This window comes from Puma concolor, chromosome E2 (genome assembly GCF_028749965.1).
Source record: "Puma concolor isolate L17-30 chromosome E2, mPumCon1.1.hap2, whole genome shotgun sequence".
NCBI classification, from domain to species: domain Eukaryota; kingdom Metazoa; phylum Chordata; class Mammalia; order Carnivora; family Felidae; genus Puma; species Puma concolor.
In genome coordinates this window covers 1,287,637-1,308,411 of record NC_141681.1, presented here as the reverse complement: position 1 = coordinate 1,308,411, position 20,775 = coordinate 1,287,637, and the positions used below count along the sequence as shown (strand labels likewise).

Here is a 20,775-nt window from a genome sequence, read left to right as displayed (position 1 = left end):
AGCCAGCACATCTGCCACGTTTGTTGTCTTCGCGACACTCGTCCGCCACTACTACGTGTCTTCAGGCTCCGACGATAAGCGCCTGGTGTATATGTCTGCTCTGTAAGAAACTGGCCGTGCAGCAAAACCGCTCTCTTCATCTGAGGAGGCTGCATTCACCTGGTTTCTGGTTTTGTTCACAAACGGTAAGTTTTTTTGTTTGTTTTAAAGTTTTATTTACTTGTTCTTGAGAGAGAGGCAGAGAGAGGGAGAGGGAGAGAGAGGGAATCCCAAGCAGGCCCTGCACTGTCAGCACGGAGCCCGATGCGGGGCTCGAACTCACACACCGTGAGATCACGATCTGAGCTCAAAGTAAGAGTCAGACTCTCAACCGACTGAGCCACCCAGGCGCCCCACAAACGGCAAGTTCTAAACCCAACCGGCTTCCAACCACTTTCTCCAAACGCATCTTTTTAAGGCTTTTCTGTGCAGCGCTTTCTCTCGCCGTCAAATTAACTTCTTGCTCCGAAGGAAAATACAGGACAACGAAAGACTACAGAACAAGGGGTGGGGGCAGCATGTCGTCGAGATGCAGGCACAAGACTGGAGAGGAAGGGGGAGGCCACGAGGACCAGCTCGGACCTCATCACAACCCAGCTCGACCCTGGCACCGTGTTCTGGGCAAGGACGGTGCGCCACGTCAAAGCCACGGCACCCTGACCTCAACAACAGGTTCTTCCAGAAGACACGAAAAGTTCTCCAAAGGCTCGGATCTAACCAAAAAGCAGGGCTGCAACCTCACTGCTGGCTTACGGCCGAGAGAAACGAAGGCCCGTCACACAAAAACTTGTACATGAACGTTCGTCCGGCACTGTTCAGAGCCACCAAGAGGAGCAAACGATGGCGATGTCCGTCAAGTGATGACGACAGACAAAATGAGGCGCTTCCGCACGAGGATCCAGGATCCAGCCGTGAAGAGGAATGACGTGCCCACACACGTTACGACACACACGAACCCTTGTGACACGGTGCTCAGTGGAAGGCCCCACGTTGTGTGATGTGGTTCCACGAAACGTCCAGGACGGGCAGAGCCCCAGCCACAGAGAGCAGGCTAGTCATGGCGGCAGGCCACCGGGTTCCTGGTGAGGAACCGCGCCGAACACAGGCAGACACACCTGTGACCAAACCACACCCAAGGATGCGCAGAACGGGACAGCCGGAGCAAGGTCCGAGGACGGACGGCTCCAGAGCTGACACCCCATCCTGGTTGTGACACGGCTCACAGTTTTGCAAAACGTCATCACTGGAAAAACTAGGCAAACTGTGTGTGAGCCTACAATGGCCTCAAGAAAACCAACGAAAAGAAACCAGGGGGAGCCGACCTAGGCCCACCCCCACCGCCAGCTGAGGGCTTGTCCCCTCGGCAGGGCCCAGGCACAGCCCGTGCTCGCGTGACCACAAAGCAAACCTTTTCCAGATGCAGGTCCAGGAGCAGCAGGGAAAGAGATGGGCCGCGCCGGTCAGATGTGCTGGGGAGGGCCTGGAGGGGCAGGGGGGCTGCAGTCAGCACAACCAGCTTCTAGCCCTTCAGCAGGCGAGGTTCCTCTCAGGCTCCGAGGACACCGATTTCAGAGGCAGCCACGTGCGACCGGGGTGTGGAGCCCATGTGGAGAAGTCTCTGGAAGGGAGGGGCTCCCGGCCACGACCCGGGGAGCAGTGCCGAGTACCCACACGGCCTGCCAGCACCTCTCCGGGACCACCCTTGTCAGGACCCTGGGGCCCCGCCACACCCTCAGCACAGTACAGGTTCTGCAAGCAGTGACCCTGAACCCTCCCACCCCATCGCGTCAGGCAAAATGTTCAAAGGCTCCTACAGTCCGACCCAGGAACCACGGAGCCAACTCCCCCAACTAAGAGGGGGCAGTGTCTGCCTTGAGCACAGCTCCCACTGCTGGTGAAAACGGGCCGACCGAAGCCCGCGGTCCACCCCGCTGAGGATGGCAGTGGTGTCCACTGGCCTGCGCTCACCTGACCTCACTTCCTTCCCCCACAAGTCCCAGATGCAGAAGTGAGGTGTAACCAAGGAGACCATCATCCTGCGTTAAGATCTCCACGACTCCGGTCAGAGAGAACCGAGCGCGGCCGCGACGCCCCTGCACCTGCAAGGCTTGCAGATCCGCACGCACACCGAAGGACCAGGTGAGAACCCTCTGCTGCCCACTGACCCTGAGCCCCGTGGCTGCACAGCTCAGCTCCATGCTTCAGTGTCCCTAAATATGTTTGGCAATGACACGGTCAGTCTCCCCATCTCATGACAAATGAGAATTAAAAACCACCACGGGCCTGTGTTCTTTTCTGACATACCGGGAAGGAGACAGACTGGCTTTCGTTTCTTTCCCATCAACTCAAGAAAGGCACAAGTCACAAAGAGAACGGCCTGAACACCAACACTCAGCAGAGTAACTATTCCCAAGAAACAAACCAACACGGCCAACTTCACGGTCTGGTGCGGTTTTAACCCAACAGACTGAGACGTGGCGGCTCCAGGCAGCCAAAAGCGAGCACACGCGTTCCCTTTATGTCGGCACACAAGCCCAACAATCTATCCCAGCACAGCTTCTCAGGGGCAGGAGAGGAGGAGGGCAGCGCAGGCTGGAGATCTGCACCCCACCCCAAGAAGGGGCTCTCCCAGGTGGCCAGGGTGACACACATCCGCCAGAGCTATGCTAGCTAGCAGCACCCAAAGATGGCAACGCTGAGGGGGAGGGCAGGCGCACCTGGTCCCCTCCAGGCCTCTGCCCACGGTGTGCGTGTCCTGATGCTCAGCCGCACAGAAACCAGAGAACCACGTGGAAGGCAGGTGCACTGACCAGGGAAGGCCACGTATTTATCTAACAGCCAGAATGTGAATCCATCAAAACACCAGTCTCCTATGCTCTGGCACATTACGCAACACCAAAGACGGTTCATCAAGAACCACTTCTTAAGAAGTCCTCCTGAACTCTAAAGTGGGAACCAGAGGAGCAATGGATTCCAGAACACAACAGTATGAGTGAAGGTCTGCACTGAACCCAGGGGTCCCCCCACTGATTGCTGCCTCAAACCAAAGAAACACGAAGAGACCACCAAGGACAGCACCTGACTCTCACATAAATAAAGTATTTTAAACACTCGATTCTGTGAAAAATGACCACTAGAGTTTACACCCTAAGGAGGAAAAGAAAAAGTAAGCCCGTAACAAGATGGACGGTAACACTCCAGGTCTACGAGAAAAGCCACACGGTGCCATCCTCCATGGACAGGGTGAGGGAACCAACCACAGCCACACAGCACCACCACCACATTCTCCTCCATCAAGAGGGCGGGGGCGGCGGGGGAGCTGCCTACAAGAGGGGTTTGCAGGAAGCCCAAGCAACAGGCCCATCCAAAGGGAGCCCCTGGTCTGGAGCAAGGTGGTCAGCAGGCCTTCAAGGGACAGTCAAGAGTGCCAGCGGCTCGAACCAAGCACTGATAAGAGAACAAGGCCAAGATTCTTAAAGGTCTTTAACCAGGAGAGATTCTGCCAAAGAATGTGCGAGTATAAAGCATGATGTCTGAGATTTACATTAAAACATTAAAGTTTAAAAACTTTAAAAAAAAAACAAAGACACAAATAAGCAGGAGAAGGAAACAGATGTAACCAGACTGGCAAAATGTTGGTGACTATTGAAACTGGGTAGGTATACAAGGGCACTATTCTCTCAGATTCTGTGAATGTTTAGAAATATCCCTAACAGAAAGTTAAATAAAAATTTTAACTTTTGTGTGAAGTCAGAGAGCTGCCACGTCTTGGTGGCTCACTGAAACTCACTCCCTGGCAACACACCGTCCTCCCTCTCAGCCACAGCTGTCCACCAGTCCCCCACGTGTGTTCCCCACTCACCCAGTTTCCCAGCTCCTTCACAGAAGCGCTGCTGTGCACATGCTCACACGTGCACGCACGCAGCGGAGGAAGGCTAGAGGGACCACAGCCGATGTTCTCATGACAAGAAATGAACATTCAGATCAGACCGTCATTCTGTCTCTCCCCCTTACTACTAGCGTGAGGAGCTCTCCTTCAGGTTCAGACCACTGGATGGGACAAGAGACACGCTGCTAGCCAGTAAGAGGAAACGCCTCCGCGAGTCCTCCAGTCTAACCCAAAAGAGTTATGTCACATTCCCAAGATCCTAAGCCAAGCTAATGGCTGAACCTGAACAAAAAAGCCTTATTTCCAAAACCATACCAAAATAAATGGTGTAGCTACGGGGTGAAAGGCAGTACCTCTGTCCTACCGACACTGGACCCTGGCCTCACGGCACCCTCACGGCACCGTGCCGTAGGCCGGTGCCTACAGCCTACGATGGAGAGTACCTGCCGTAGCGCATTCTGGTCCCTAAAAACGGAGGCACACCAGGGACACCAGTACATACCATCAAGTACCATGACCAAGGCCAGAGCAGTGTCCCTCCTCCCTATGCTGTGCTCCCCCCACAGGCCTCCCAGTGCCCGACTCGGGTCCCAACCCCAGAGGTCGAGGCAAAGGTGCAGAGAGCAGTGGAGGGCTCCCTGTCGACAGGAGGAAGATGGTCTGCAGGTATGGGAAGATCACCTTGGGAGCTGGGGGCCTGGGCACCCCCACCACCCGATGCCCTCCCAGCTACACAGGATGGCTGCTCTGGCCTCATCCAGCAGGGCAGTGCATTCCGGGTGCCGATGGCATGAAGAGCACAGCATCAAGGTGTCTCCTACAGCCGTGGCCAAGCCCAGGCACGCGTCTGGGTGCACGAACGCTGCTGCTCCCCGGGAGGGGCTGGCCCACAGAAAGGACACTCGGCACACGTGTTCATCCGTGCCCACTAACACTCTTTAAAAAGCTAGCCCGAAAATGTATGAGGCCGGGACATGCCCAGAAAGCGTTTCGGACTGGTTCCTGGGTGGTGGGGACAGCCCCTCGCCCGCCCCACGCCACACACGCGGCAGCTCCGGGAGCAGTCTGCAGGCAGCAGGGCCCGGAAGGCAGCGGGCGGGCTTCTCCGCAAACAAGGTGCACTTGGGCTCTTTATCTCATTATCACAAACCCAAGAATTTCTGAGATAGACCGTCTACCAGCTTCTAAGTGGAATGAAAAATTTATAAGATAATTAAAAAAAAAAAAAAAAAGGGAAGCTCAAATCAAGTGTAAACCACCAACAGGTCTCAATACACCTTGAAACCTGGACGTGGGGCTAAGAGACTGGAGGCGCAGCCTGCGTGAACTAGCCACGCGTGTGCCCCCGACCAGGTCAGGGCTTCCGGCGGCAGCTCTGGCAGTGTGCTCGGCACCCACATGCTGCCAAGGGCACCCCAAACTCTCGGGACCCTGCTCCGCCCCTCCCCTCACAAACACCAGCCCTTCGAGGGGCGGTACGTGCAGCCCCAAATACGGAAGATCATATATGCTCACCGTCGACGAGCTCGGGCCGAGGGTGGAGGACAAACCGGACGACTGCCCGTTCATGTTCTAATTATCTCCAAATAATTTCCCGAGGAATATAATTTTCATCAAAAATCTCGAAGACACAAAAAAAATTTTAGAACGAGCCTGCTACAGAGCCCTACCATCTCACAGTTTCCAGCCCTCGTAGCCCTCGTCTCTCAAACCACACGCCCTCGTCTTTATTCACCAGACATTCTATTTTCTCCGTCTCCAAACTGCTCAGGCTTCAATTCAGGTCCAAATATAAATGAGCATGTATCAAACGCCTCCTTTCTACCAAGAAAGCCACTGTGAAAGATGTTATTTCTGGCATCCCAGCTGCAAAGTGACGATGCATTTTTAACTCCTTCTCTCCTAAGTTGTAGGGTGCCGGGGGCCGGCAGGTACCTGGCTCGCAAGCTACGCCAGAGCACACGTGGCCGCACCTGCATCCCTGGGGGCCCCGCATGCCCTGCAGGCCCACCTGAGGACACCACCGAACCAAGGGAGCTGCCCCGGGCAGCGAACAGTCAACATTTTTGCCGTAAGGCCAAACGAGTCTTTGCTTAAAGACAAAAATCAATAGGACACAGGTTCATTTGCAGAGAATCTGGAGAGAAGTGCAGGGGAACCTGACAGAGCTGCTGAGCTGACAGCCACAGGCTCTCCTATCAGTGTGCTTTCTGCAGGGAGGTGGAGGGAGGAGGAAGAGCATGCTGGGGAGAGCTGGTGGCAAATATATAAGCAAGGCTTCACACGGGGCGCCTGGGGGGCTCGGTCGGTTGAGCGGCCGACTTGGGCTCAGGTCATGAGCTCACGGTCTGTGAGTTTGAGCCCCGCGTCGGGCTCTGTGCTGACAGCGCGGAGCCTGGAGCCTGCTTCGGATTCTGTGTCTCCCTCTCTCTCTCTCTCTCTCTGCCCCTCCCCTGCTCACGCTCTCTCTCTCCCTCTCTCTCAAAACTAAACAAACATAAAAAAATTTTTTTAATAAAAATAAACAAGGCATCACTGACACAACTGGCACCAGCCACCAGGGTTTAAAGGAGAAATGGTGCAGCTCTGGCCTCAACGACCCAGCAAGTCGGTCCTTGGGTCAGGGACACAGTGACAAGTGGAGACAGGAAGGAGAACAGGCAGAAGGCACTTCCCGGCATGGGCTCCAGAGGAAAGCTCGCTGCACAGACGCACCAGCCCCGGTTCCTACAGGCCCAGCGCCCAGGCCCTGAGCAGACAGTAAATAATCGATCCCTAGCGTGAGTGCAGGGGTGGGCAAAAAGAAGAGACGGCAAGAAGGAAGGAAGACCGCAGAAACTCCCCAAACGCCCACACCCGTCAGTCCGGGCACGCGCTGTCTGAAGGAGCGACAGCTTTCTCACTGTAAAAACCCCAACCCTACATCGTCACAGAAAGCCGTATTATGACGAGAATTCCAGTTTACACGACGGGCTGTGTGGCTGTCTAGTGACGCGAACAAGCAGCCTGCATGGGACGACATGCCTCCCAGCACTAACGGGAAGACACGGCAAGTCCTGCACAGAGGTCAAGAGGCAGGAGACAGTCACAGTGACAAGGGTCACCCGAACCCCCCGCTTCAGGGAGACGGTGGACCCTCCACATACCGTATCCTACCCCTCCCTGCAAGAGGGGCGTCACCGGGAGCAGCAGGGGGCAGCAGGTGACAGTGGCACGACGCCACATAAGAGCCCTCTCCACGTGCCCACACCTTGACAGCTGGTTCCAGGTGAACACGAGTCCTCAGCTGGCCCGAGAAGCAGAGCCTCGGGACTCTTCCGGAAGAAACCTTTACAGGCAGAGGAGAAAGCTTCACCCGAGCCCACACGCACTACCCTGGGCCGCCAAGTTCCCGTGAACCAGGATCTCGCTCCTGAATGTAGCCAGCTGCTCAGGTTTTGAAGCACAATGAGGAGCCCCGAAGAACAGCCCGGATGTGGGCCCACCACACAGCGGCGTTCCTCTATCCAAACCCAGACAGAACCCCCCCCCCCCCCAACAGGCTTGTTAGGAAATGCAGACCTTCAGAATTCTCGAGACCCGAGGCCCTTCAGTTAGTCAAATTCAGGCTGGAGGACATTTGGGGCGTGTGTGTGGGTGTGTTTTCACCAAACCCACTCACCTTGTCATCAAGTGTTTAGGGAACATTCTCCGCCCCGTGAGCAGATGTGACGGGGGCAGGAGAAAGCCAGATGGACCTGTGAGGGCCACGGGTCGTTCATCTGGTGACAGCCATTCAAGCTCTCTGGGCCATGGCTTGGCTGTGGCCCTCAGACCACATGCGTTCCATTTCCTCCCGGGGTGCCTGAGAAACTTCAAGGACGTGTGCTCTGGTGGAACTAATGAGGCCTGGGGAAGGCAAGGGGTGCTGACCCACCTGCTCCCTCCTTGTGCCCTGGGGTCCTCTCCAAGCCACCAGAAGCGTCCTTGGAGGCTGGGGGGGGGGGGGGGGGGGGGGGCGGGACCTGCAGGGGATGCTCCAAGCAGAGCTGGAAGAACTCAGTCACTTCGGCTGCTGCTCTACCTGGAGCCCGCACCTCACACCTAGCAGGAAGTACAATGACTAAAGCCACTCACGCAGCCGCCGATGCCGTGGCAATCCCTCCTTCTCGTCTGGATTTTCAACTTCCACACCACGGTCAGTTATTAAAACCAGTTACTAGAAGTTACCCGATGTAAAACGCTAACACTCAAGCCTGACTCATACTCCCGAGCAACCCCCAGCTCAGTCTAGACACCTGGCTCAAGGCGTTTGGAGAAAGAAGAGGAAATCAAGTGTGATCTCTCTTTTTAAACAACTACTTAAACGTGAAAACAGCAGTACGTTTTTACTGTACAAAACTTCAGATAATGCTGACATACTGAAGAAAAACTGAGGACAAATCCCCAGTACCCAAGTCTCCAGTGAAACACTGGTGTGTATCTTCTGGCCAAAACCGAGATCACACTGAATCTGCTGCTTAGGGGACTCAGGTTTCTGAACCAATGCGCCCCACCTCTCCACTGACGTTTACAAGCCTTAGTTAGGCGTGAGCACACTTTCTCTAAGTCAACCCTGAAACACGCCTCCTGGCCCAGATCTGCTGTGCCTAGGTGCACACTACCTGATAGAACCGCAAGGACCTGTAACCCTGACCTGGTTCCCCACTGCTCAGTTTAGAGGAGAAAAGCAAGAATTAGAGGACTTGTCTGTCTCAAGGTACCCAGAGCATGCACCCCTGGCTTCCAGAGCAGAGCACGGGCAGGATCCACACGATCACCCCAGGAGGACGACCCTGGAAAAGGCTCAGACATCAGCACTCCTTTATGGACTCCCCCGCTGGGCAGCTCCTGACTGGAGGAGCCGGGGCGGGGGGGGGGGGGGGACCACAAGTTTCCTCCAGCTCAGACCAGCCCCTCCCCTGGCGCTGCTGGCTCGCGACCCGAGAGCGGACGGGCACGCAGCCGATCAAAAAGTGGGACCAGCGGCCTCCCACCACCTGGAAATACATACCTACGACGTAAGGCAGAAAAGATGCTGTGGTGCTGGTTACGATGAGAGACAGATATGGGGAGCAAGGTCATCTAGAACACAAACAGGGAGGAACCACAAAAGGAAACAATTATTTCGCGGATACAAGTTGCAAGACAACGGAAAGCCACCAAGAGAGATGCAATTTAAGATCCCGAAGGAAATCCAAACGCTTCTTCCTGGCTGCGACTCCCCAGCTCCTCTAGAGAGGCATCCACAGCCCCTGTACACAGGCGGGGGGTGCCTGCTATTTACCGTGTACCTGCAACGAGAGGGCAGAGAGGTCGCCCCGGAACAAGGCTGCACCGGGAACAACCAGAGCCTGGCGGCCAACGTCAAGTTGAGGCCCCAACGGTGGTGACGATGGCTCTGCGGATTCAAGATGCAGCCACTGGATGGTCACTCAGATGAAAGCAAAGGACCGGAACCAGGTTATACGGGCACCAAATGGGCACATGTGCGGATCCCCCAGACCTGGAGAGCTGCCTCCAGGCCCAGCCCCACCCCCACCTTCCTTTCCCATTAGTGTGCATGCATCCCGGCAGGAAGGTGACCATATCTCACGCCCACTAGCACCATGCGGGAACTTCCCATGCTGCGTGTCTGTCAACCCCAGCTCCCAAAGAAGGAGGCACTCCAGCGAAAGCAAATGTCGAGACCAAGTATCTAAATGGTCCCCTGTCCGTCCCAAATCCAACTCAGGGAAGAATGATCTCCAAGGCTTCTCTGAAGAGCCCAGGCTTGTCTCACACCCCACCCTCAAGCCCTGAGTCCTGGAGCACGGGGAAGGGACCGGCAGTGCTGCTCCAGCCACGACCAGGGAGAGCCTGCCGCGAGGTGCCCGGAGCTGCCCACGCACGGCCTTCCACAGTTCCAGGGTGGAGGGATACGCAGGCACACCTCAGGAAGAAGGCTAACTTGTCTGGGGACATGTTCTCCCCTCACTCGCTCTGAAGCTGGTGAATCGTCCGTCACCCTAGGTGTCTCCAAACACGGCTGAGATCCGTAACACAACACCTATCTCCACACGCCAGTAAGGAAAACCAATGACAAAAACTGAACTCCAGAGATCAGGGGCAGAACGGTCAGAGCAGTGCCTCTGACCAGATTCAATACGGGGGGCTGGCACAGAGAGGGGTGACCGGGGTGGGTGGAGGGTCAGAGGAGGATGAAAACATTCACTGTGGAAAGGGACAGAGTAGGTCTTACAAGGTTTCGTCACCAGAAACCTGTGGCTCCATGAGGTGATGGATGCCGGGTGAACTCGCTGTGGGGTCATTTGACAACAGACATCAAATCGCCACCCTGCACACCGTGAATGTCTGCAGTGATACACGTCAACTGTATCTCAATGACACTGGAGGGAAAGATCATAAAAACTTTAAAAGGAGGAAGGGAGAGGAAATGACGTTTTGCATCCTCTCACCTCACTCAGGTGGCCCCTGGCCCGACACTTTGCAGCAGCCTACGTGTACTAACCGCAGAAATCATGGCTCACATTCAGCAGCCAGAACCGTGGAGGGCAGGAAGCCCTGCCCCGGCAGGTGTGGGCCCGGGGCGGGGGGGGGGCGGGGTGAGGGACACATCAACAGGTGGCTTTCCATGGCAGTCTGTATGAGAGAAGGGAGAGCTTCCAGATCATAGTAACAGTCAAAAAGGGAACTCGAGACTCTTGCCCTGTGGTCTTTACAAAACGATAAAACACCCACCTGTTCGCTTCCTCAAGCAGCAGGGAGGGCATACCACCTCCGGGAAGAGTGTGCCCTCGAGAGTCCTAGCTGCGATAAAGCACCCACTTCACTGGAAGTCAGGCTGCAGAGTTGCTGGCCAGCAGCACGAGAGGAATGACAAGAGAGAAGGCAAGGTCAAAGTACTTCCAATTCCAATTTCCTTCAGAAACGCAATTTATTCCCAACTATTAAACAAACCAAACAGGCATTTAATGGCATTTGTAACTTATCATCTTCATTCTTGATTTTTTTCATGGTTATCTATTTTGAGAGACAGCGTGTGTGCAAAAGCAGGAGAAGACCGGCGGCAGGGGGGGGTGGGAATCCTCAGCAGGCTTCACGCTATCAGCACAGAGCCTGATGTGGGGCTCAATCCCACGAAATGGGAGAATCATGACCCGAGCCAAAACCGAGAGCTGGACGCTTAACCGACTGAGCCCCTCAGGCGCCCCTCTCTCCATTATTTTCTACCCAGTCCACCGAGTTATTTGAGAAAACACTAACTGTTTTGTTTCTGGTCCGCCCCACGGGCCACAACCAAACAGAGGCCATTCCACTCAGGAGGCTCTTGGCCTCTGGCCATAAAGCGACCACCTACCCGACCAACTTCCCCCCAACTGAGAAAACTGCAAGTCAACAGCCGCCATCTCTGCTCCTCCCTCTCTGGACAGAGGGGAGGCATGAGAAGAGCCCAGAGAAGCCGAGTGTCCCAGGGCTGGCCCACGAGCTGCTCCTTGCGGCCTCCTCAGCCCCACTGAGTGAGAATGGAGAAGCCAGAGGCACCGTTCAACAATAAGTATGATCAAAGGACTGCATTTTCCTTCTTCGCTCACTTTCAAAGACTTCAGAAATATAAATTCATTTTAGAACAGCCCATCAGCCACGGCCTTTGGAAGAAAACAATCCTATTCGGCACTATTCTTCATTTTTGGTAACAGAAAGCCCCGTGCTGGCAGGGAGGTGGCCATGTGAAGAACGCACAGAAGATAAGGCGCCCCCGGGGGACTGAGAAGCCGGTGCGCAGCTGGAGGCTAAGGTTAGGCTGCCCTCCAGGAGACCCTCTCTCCATCCAATCGCCCAGGGGCTTGTATAGGAAGGACTACGCCCCAGACACAAACTGGGGACAGCCAACTGTCTCCAGCACTTTCATTCATTCTCATTACTGCCCAGGCCATGAACTACCCCAGGGTCTCCAAACCTCTACAACAGACCTCAGAGGGTCAAACCTGAATATTTTAGCGAATCCCATTAAAGCAGAGAAGGAAGTCTAAGCCCTCCCAACTGGCTTTAAAAAGTTAAGGAACATGGTGGGGCTCCTGGGGGTTCAGTCGGTTAAGTGTCCGACACTTGGTTTGAGCTCAGGTCATGATCTCACGGTTCGTAGGTTCGAGCCCCACGTTGGGTTCTGCTCTGACAGCACGGAGCCCGCTTCGGATTCTCTCTCTTCCTCTCTGTCCCTCCCCCGCTCATGGTCTTTCTCTCCTCTCAAAATAAATAAACTTAAAAAAAAAAAAAAGTTATGGAACACAATGTCAACCAAGTCATGGAAAGTCACTGGCTTGGTCATATTTGCCTGTGAAAGAAACAAAGGGGCGCCAGGGTTTCCTTACTCCGCAGATTTTCATTTTTCTAAGTAAAGCCCTTCCTGATTAAAACACACTGGACTTCAGATGAACAATTTATCTACTTTTAATTGTGGGCCAAAATATAATCCCCGCTGCAAGGTTTTCTATTAACGTAGTGACCAAATGTAACCACGGATTCCTGCAGAGAACCCCACTTTCAAAAGCCAGGTGGCTAAGAGCCACGAGGCATATACCGCTGGCTACACAGGCGATCCCGGAGAACCTGCCTGAGCTTGTCCCTGCCGCCCTCGCCCTCCACACGAGGCTCCCATCCCTCAGACCTGAGACGTGGGAGCGGCACGGCCCCCAGCACCAGGACGGCCCGCGAGGCCTCGCCGCCCACAAGGCACCCTGTCCTCGGCCGCAGGCCACCCCCGGAGGACACGGCACGGCTCTGGGGCAGGGGAGGCCCGGCCTTCCCTTCCCCGGGAGGGTCGCTACAAGCACGGGGCACTCGGACCTGCTGCGCTCACCACTCATGCCTGCCGGGGAGCCTGCGGGACACAAGTAACGACAGAAGGGCAAGTCCTGATCCAGCGACGTCACCTCTCACCTTGTGGCAGGTGGCAAGAGCAGATACTTTCACGAGTCACCAACGTTTTCACTTAAGAAAATACGGCCCGACCAGCACGGATTACAGCAGGCCAGAACAGAAACCACAGAGTCATTTTCAGATGACACAATGACTTTTTTTATTTTTTTTTATTTTTATTTTTTATTTTTTTTTTAAAAATTCTTTTAAGTGTTTATTTATTTTTGACAGAGAGAGAGAGAGAGACAGAGCATGAGCAGGGGAGGGGCAGAGAGAGAGGGAGACACAGAAGCGGAAGCAGGCTCCAGGCTCCGAGCTGACAGCACGGAGCCCGACGCGGGGCTCGAACTCACAGACCGCGAGATCATCACCTGAGCCGAAGCCGGCACTCAACCGACTGAGCCACCCAGGCGCCCCGACAATGACTTTTTTTAAACAGCGAGTTCCTAAAATGGAAGCCCGAGGTGAGGACCCCGTTCCATCACTGGCCAGGCTGCAGGCAAGGGGACGTCTACTCACAGTCATGTGCCCCAGACGCCGGAATCACCCCTAGGACGCCCCAGGTCAACAGGCAGGAAGGGCTGCGTGACGCGTCCACACAGCGCCTTCCTTGCAGAGCCTCCCGGCGCCCGCACAGTCCACGCCGGGGGCCCTCCACGTCGTCCTGGAGGGCAAAGAAGCCGCAGAAGGCCGCGTGAAGTGCCAACAGACAGCCTTCCAGACGGGTGGAGCGCGTGCGACGCGCACACAGGGCGTGTGGGAAGCGCGGCCCCACAGGCTGACCCAGAAGGGCGGGAAGAGACGGGCCAGGCCGACCGGCCGGCGCAATCGGGCAGCGAGGCCCAAGAGAGGAAAGGCGCACACCATTTCTGGGACGTGACACCAAGTTAAGAAAACCCCAGCAAGTCTGCTGAGTAATGCAGGTGGAATGTAAACACGGGGACAAGGGGCAGGAGGCCGCTGCTGGCTACCACGAGCCGCCTCCTGCGGGGGGGGGGGGGGGGGCTTTCGGGGTTCACCCTGTGCAGCTGTGAGTTTGAGGCACTCCTATTAAGACTGTACTCAGCTTGTGGGCCACTGCCGTGAACAGCCAGTTGGGGGAACAAAGCCTGCACTCACCTACTGGGTTCTTTAAAATAAAATTATTTTGAACTAATTTAAACTTATTACAAAAGCGCAGAGTTCCTGTATACCTTTCAGTGGGCTTCCCCTGATGTTACCATCACACGTAATCACAGTAAAATTATCCCCAGCTCCAAAGACCCACAGACGCCACGCTACTAAAAAAGCACAGACCTGACTCCAACGTGACCATCGCACTCTGGTCCAGGCTCCACGCTGTTCTCAGGGTCAGGCTCCCCGGTTCCCCCCGCTGAGTTACTTTTTAATGCTATAAAATGAAACAATACTTTGTAAAATTACACGAAACAGAGCGAAAGCAGTCTCGGCTTTGCCTGCAGGTCTGCCAAATGAGCAGAGTTTATAAGAAATCCTCAAGAGGATTAAAAAGCCAGAACACTACGTGTGCGTGTCAGCGGGAAATGTTTAGATCCGAGAAGACACAGTTTGAAGGAAACCATCCAGAGGCCTGTAGAAGCCCCCTGGGGTCTTGGGCGAGCAGGAATCAGCTCACCACCAGCAGGCGAGGAACCACTTACAGGCGAGAAGCAGGGCCTGCTGGGCTCCGACGGCCAGAGAGCAGCAGAGGCCCGGGGGTGGGGGTGGCCGTCTAGCCCAAAACTGAGCAAGGCCCCGGCCTGCCTCACAGATCCTAAAGGCAAGCCCTGTAAGGAGCAAACTGTTTCCAAGAACTAACTGGATCCTAGAACAAAGCTCAGGAAGATTTTCAGGAATACGAGACTGCGTAGCAAGCACCCAAGGAGGCAAAACTGGATGCCTGGCCTCCAGATACTCCTGGACATGGAAGCTGGAACAACGGCACAAAACATATACGCGTACGTGCCGACACAAAGAAACAAAGATGTGCCAGAAGACACACGCCTTCCCCACAAGATGCCCCCCTCCGCCTGCACAGGCGCAGGGCTCCAGGCTTGCTCTGGAGGAAGAGGACGGAAGGGGGCCAGGACTGCACGGGGCGGGAACCTGGCAGTCGCCCCCGTGGCCAGGCGGCCGAGGCTAGCACCCACAGGCCACGGTGACAGCATGCACTCTCAGACCGGATACGAGGAGAGGGCACGCCCCTCTCCGGTCCTCTCTCCCCAAAACCAAAACCGCCGTCTACGAAGAAAGCATCAGACAAACCCGAAGACAGGACGTCCTACAAAACACTGCTGGCGCTCCTCCAAACCGTCAAGGTCACAGTGACCAAAAGAGACTGAGAAACGGTCCCAGCCCAGAGGAAACCAAGCTTAGCAAGGACACAGGACGATTCAGTGTGCTGGGTGGGGCTCGGGCCAGAGAAGGGACGTCAGGGAGGAACGGAGGAAATGGGAATCAAGCCTGCAGGTGGGGTGAGCATCAAGGCGCTGATGCTGGCTGCCGCTTTAAGGAACGTGCCGTGGTGACGTGACACGCTGGCTACCAGGGGAAGCTGGGAGAGAGGTTTACAGGAATTCTCCATTATGTTTACAACTTTTCCAAAAGTATGAAAGTCTTCCAAAATAAAGGGTGTGTCCAAAAAATGCCCCCAGGCATTTTAAGAAATACAACACATACCCCCAGGCATAATAAAGAAAACACAACGCAAAGTAAGAAAAACCAATCAAGTGGAACCAGCCCAGAGCTGACAGAGAGGGCCAAAGTAGCAGACGCAGACATTAATCTGTTACTGCACATCTGGGCTCCCAGGCTCCAAAAAGCAGCTAGAGGGGCGCCTGGTGGCTCAGTCAGTAAAGAGTCTGACTCTAGCTCAGGTCATGATCTTGAGGTCCGTGGGTTCAAGCCCCGCGTCAGGCTCTGTGCCGACAGCTCAGAGCCTGGAGCCTGCCTCGGATTCTGTGTCTCCCTCTCTCTCTGCCCCTCCCCTGCTCACCCGCTGTCTGTCTCTCTCTCTCTCTCTCAAAAATAAACAAACATTAAATTAAAGGGGCACCTGGGTGGCTCAGTCGGTTAAGCGGCCGACATCGGCTCAGGTCATGATCTCACGGTCAGTGAGTTCAGGCCCCGCGTCGGGCTCTGTGCTGACAGCTCAGAGCCTGGAGCCTGTTTCAGATTCTGTGTCTCCCTCTCTCTGACCCTCATGCTCTGTCTGTTCATGCTCTGTCTCTCTCTGTCTCAAAAATAAATAAACGTTAAAAAAAAATTTTTTTTAAATAAATTAAAAAAAAAAAAAAAAGAGTTTTCCAGATATACAGAAGCTTCAAGAACTTACGAGAAGCAGAACGGCGCTACAAGAAATGTTGGTGGGGTCCTTCAGCTGGAAGGAGGACACTGGGTGAAAACAGGAGTCTTCGTGAAAAGTGGGGCACCAGAAATGGCAACGACACAGCCAACACCTCAGACTTCCTTTCGTAGGTGGTCTCTTGTTTAAACAAAACAACGGCAATCTATTATGGAGTTTGTTACTATAGCAAAGCAAAGTGTAAGAAAACAGTGGCAAAAAGACTGGGTGAGGAGACATGGAAAGGTACCACTGTCAGGTTCTTATGCTACGTACGTGGTCCTAGACAGCAGGCTGAAGCCCAGTCGTGTCAATAATCACAGTAAGTGTCAGTGGTCTAAACCCCCATTAAACGGGAAAGACTGCCAGTTGGATGTCTTTAAAAGGCAAAGCCAACTCCGACAAGGTGGCCTACAAGAAACCCTCTTCAAACATAGAGACAAATTGGGGGGGGGGCCGGGGACTCAGTCAGTCAAGCGTCGGACCCTTGATCTCAGCTCAGGTCATGATCTCAGTTTGTGGGTTCGAGCCCCGTGTCCGGCTCTGCACTCAGAGCGTGGAGCCCGCTTGGGATTCTCTCTCTCCCTCTCTCATTCTGCTCCTCCTCTGCTCATCCTCCGTCTCTCAAAGTAAATAAACTTTTTTTTTAATGTTTATTATTTGTTTTTGAGAGAGAAAGAGAGCATGAGCAGGGGAGGGGCAGAGAGAGGGAGACACAGAATCCAAAGCAGGCTCCAGGCTCCGAGCTGTCAGCACAGAGCCCGACGCAGGGCTCGAACTCACAAACCACAAGATCATGACCCAAGCTGCAGTCGGACGCTTAACCGACTGAGCCACCCAGGTGTCCAGTAAATAAACTTTTAAAAATAAATAAGGACAAATTGTTTAATCTGAAAAAAATGGAAAAGGATGCATGCTAATCCTAGTCAAAAGAGAGAACAGGCAGTTTAGTATCAAACAGAGTAGACAGCAGAGCCAAGAGTATCACCAGAGGTAAGGTCACTTCATAGTGAGAAAGAGGCAGAGTCATCAAGGCTGTGACAGCCTCAAATGCACGAGCCGCTAACAACTGAGCTTCAAGATAACTGAAGCAGAACCTGATAGGGCTGCAGAGAGAAATACACAAAACTACCAACCTCGCCACAGAGCATCTGTAAGGAGGGGGACTGCCCACCCCTGAAGGGCGGCAATGAGACTCGTGACCTGGACAGTGGGTTTAGGGTAGATTCCCCCCTTTTCGTGTTTTATTGTATTTTCTACAATAGGTGGAAAAGGGAAATAAGAAAAACCATGTTTGTTTCTTTTCTGAGAACTTCACAATGGACCTCTTGGCCCATTTTCTAAACAAAAGGACAGCATGGGGCACAGGCTGAGGTGCCCAGGTCCCAACTGAGGAACATTCGCTGAGGATTGGCCTGCAGGCTGCCGTGACTGCACCGCAGAACCTTGCTGCACAGGCTGGTCTCTAATCTGGCAGGGGACAGCCATCAGAAGTGACCCAACACCATCACCAAGCTTGTCGTCATCGACAGCCCCGTGCCCAGGGCCTACCTGTGCTGCTGAATGCCGAACTCCTGGACCAGAACACTCCCTTAAGGGTGCTTTTTTCTGAACACGAAGTTGGGGGGGTGGGGGGGACGACGACCCACTGGAAACAGATTTTAGCCAATTCTGTTACCTAAGCAAGAAAACATTCTTGAGAGTGAACCTGTGTCTGACCTCCCCTGGTGACCCCTCCTAGCATCTGAAATAAATGAGTGGCCCTCTGTCATGCCATTTAGCAAAGGCATTTGGATACCAATTTACTCCTTCCTCATGGACCTTAGATCTGACAGAGATTGAGTTTGATAAAACCAAGTAAACAAGATGCTTCAGCATCAACTCTGAGGAACGACTAGACAATTATCTCAAAGCAACTATGGGCACAAGCCCATACCCATTCCAAAAGCACTTCCCCCACGACCCTGTATCTGCTCCAGGCTCCCCCCCCCCCCAACTCCAGCAAGAATCAGGGGGCAGGGTCAGGGGGAGAGGGGGCAAGGGTGTAGCTTAATCCATACAGGAAAAGCTGGGAAGAACTAAAAACTGTTCACGGTGACACATAAATGTGTCAAGTGAATGAGCAAAGGGGCGTCCAAGGGTGTGACGGAGCCCTGTCCAGAGCTGCGTGCCTCGGGTCTGAATTCACTCAGCTCTGCTACAGCCAAGGAGAAGCCTGGGGACGTCTTCCATTCAGGTTCACTTGTTCTGTCCTTGTGGAGCCCACCCCTCTCGCCCCCGCCCCTGAAGGAAGTCAACTTTACAGGAGGTGGGGTGGCGCAGCCCACAAAGAAGAAAGGCCTGTTTCGAGTTGAAACAAACAAAAACAACTATGAAATAGGGTTTCAAACTAAAGCCTCACCACAAATATTTGGAAATTAAACGTGGCTCTTGGATTCTTCAGAGTGGGCTTCAGTCTGAAAGACAACTTTGCTCTTGCTTCTTGAGACTATTTGAAAACCCTAAAATTGCATAGGGAAAAATAACACGAAGACTGTATGAGCTACACTTATTACGAGGTTTACACATGTAATAATGTGCAGATTAGAGCACAGGCATCTCATTTCCCAAAACAGGAAAGGACCTAGAATCCTGACACGTTATCCGTTCAAAGAATCTATGATGGCAGAAGAAATTACTTCTATACCTTTCTTTTAATTTCTTAAAGAAAAACATCAAATCTGCTTGCTGAGATTATTACGTTATGCTAGGGTGAGTCCGCTGGTTTGTTCTGTCATAAACCAATCCCCCTTCATTTTCCTGCCCCTGCTCCCTGTGTGCACAAGTGCCCACACACGCACCTGCACACATCCAGTCCCGAATGGTCTCACAAACCCTGGACACCCCTTGCCAGGGCCCCTTTTCCCACAGGCGCCTCAACTCCATAGTGCCCAAACCACAGCTTCTCCAACCATCTCCTCCTTTCTGTGTCTCCTGTCTCCACAGGGACGCCACCGTCCTTCTGTGACCATACCTCAGGATCTGCTTGCCCTCCTTCCAAGCCCACATTCTGGGAGGCCCTCCCTCAGGCCCTCAGTCCCCGAGCAGCCGTGGAGTCAGACTCGTGCCTGCCTCCCAGGCTCCCTGACCCACAGCCCTCTTGTAACACATGCTCCTGTTTGGCCCCCTTCAGGACGCCTCCTGGTCCGGCACTCAGCGAGCACTCTGGGTAACACATTCCACACCTGGAGACCTGGCCAGCTTTTACACGGCATCTTGCACTACCAGAGGCTACATATTTACTCAACAGGAGGAAATACGTCAACGAGAAGTTCCATTTTTATGTGTACAAAAAAACTGATGCCTAAGAGGAATCACAAAGAAAGTTCTCTAAACAGAGACGGATTTAATTCTGAGGGCTACAAATAAGAAAAGCGCAAAATCCATTTGTCAAAAAGGGAAGTGGGTCCTGACCCACAGCTCTGATTGTGCATCTCCGACGAGGCTGGCAACTCCCAGGGACGCTGCTCCGCGGCCCCTTTCACCACGTCCCGACACGCAGCACGCTCCCGCCAGGCGCTCGGCAGCCTTGCGCACAATCCAGCGCGGAGAGGAGGGGCTCAGGGGTCCTTGCAGGACAGCAGGCCCCCTGGTCCACCCCGCAACGTGGCCACATTCTAAGACTACAACCCCACCCGGGCTTCCGGGTCAAGGAAAACAGAGGGCCCCAACCCCGCCAAACCACTCTCCACCACCAACGAACTCTTGCCAACACAAAAATGCCTCTGACAGAAAAAGTCTTTTCCTATATGGAAAAACCCGAAAAAGATCGTTTCCTATATGGAAATCATATTTTGAAGATATGTACAGGATTTGACATCACAGTTCAGAGTAATTGGCCTAAAAGGTCAAAAATAGGAAGTTATTGAGGTACTGACTAAAAGGTCCAGGGTCCTTCTTCCCAATTAAGGCAGATCAGCTCCAGCATCGATGGAAAGTCTGATTCACGGCCTCATCGCAGCCAATGCAGAGACAGGAGTTTTTAGAGACACTAATATAAGTGGAGTACACAGAAGTTCCTAACTTTAACAATTTCTCTTACTGGCAATACGTAATGATGTATTTTAAGTTATTGCAATCCACGTCATCTTTAAATATCCGCAAGATTTGGAAAAACATAGACAAATTTTTTAATCCAATGGCCAGGTTGACCTAAAAGACAAGATTAAAGTGAGCGGAGAGAAAGCACATGACTTAAGGAACCCAAGAGAATCCGTCTAGGACAGCGGGTACGGGTCGGCTCCGAGGAGGGAAGAGCCACGCAAGGGGCCTACGGGAGCCCCGGGGAAGGGCAGTGCACAGCCGCAGCCCGCGCCGGCCAAAGGCACAGTCAGAGGCAGGGAAAAGAGCTCTGTGAGAGCCGCACACAAGTCACGGATGTGCGCCGGGCCCATGGGCACGTGCCCAAAGACAGATGATCTGCACGGCCTCATTTCAAGGGGGCAGAGTTTTACGTTTCCACGAGGGCTCCAGGAGGGGCTCACCACCCAGGGTCCACAGAGGCAGGAGCCCTCTGAAAACGTAAGCTAAC

General features: G+C 53.9%; 1 protein-coding gene across 20 annotated transcripts in view; it reads right to left on the bottom strand.

Moving 5' to 3' along the window:
- Positions 1 to 20,775, bottom strand: part of ANKRD11 (ankyrin repeat domain 11) — a 181,286-nt gene that overhangs the window by 76,806 nt on the left and 83,705 nt on the right. For 2 of the 20 annotated variants that reach the window (XM_086688608.1, XM_086688610.1), the window contains exons 3-4: positions 10,688 to 10,801; positions 8,961 to 9,031 (exon numbers count right to left, since the gene is read on the bottom strand). The exons of 16 other annotated variants lie outside the window; for them this stretch is intronic. The gene's annotated coding sequence lies outside the window, so the exon portion shown is untranslated. The remainder of the gene's footprint in view (positions 1 to 8,960; positions 9,032 to 10,687; positions 10,802 to 20,775) is intronic. 2 more of the 20 variants (XM_086688607.1, XM_086688609.1) reach the window with 1 other exon arrangement.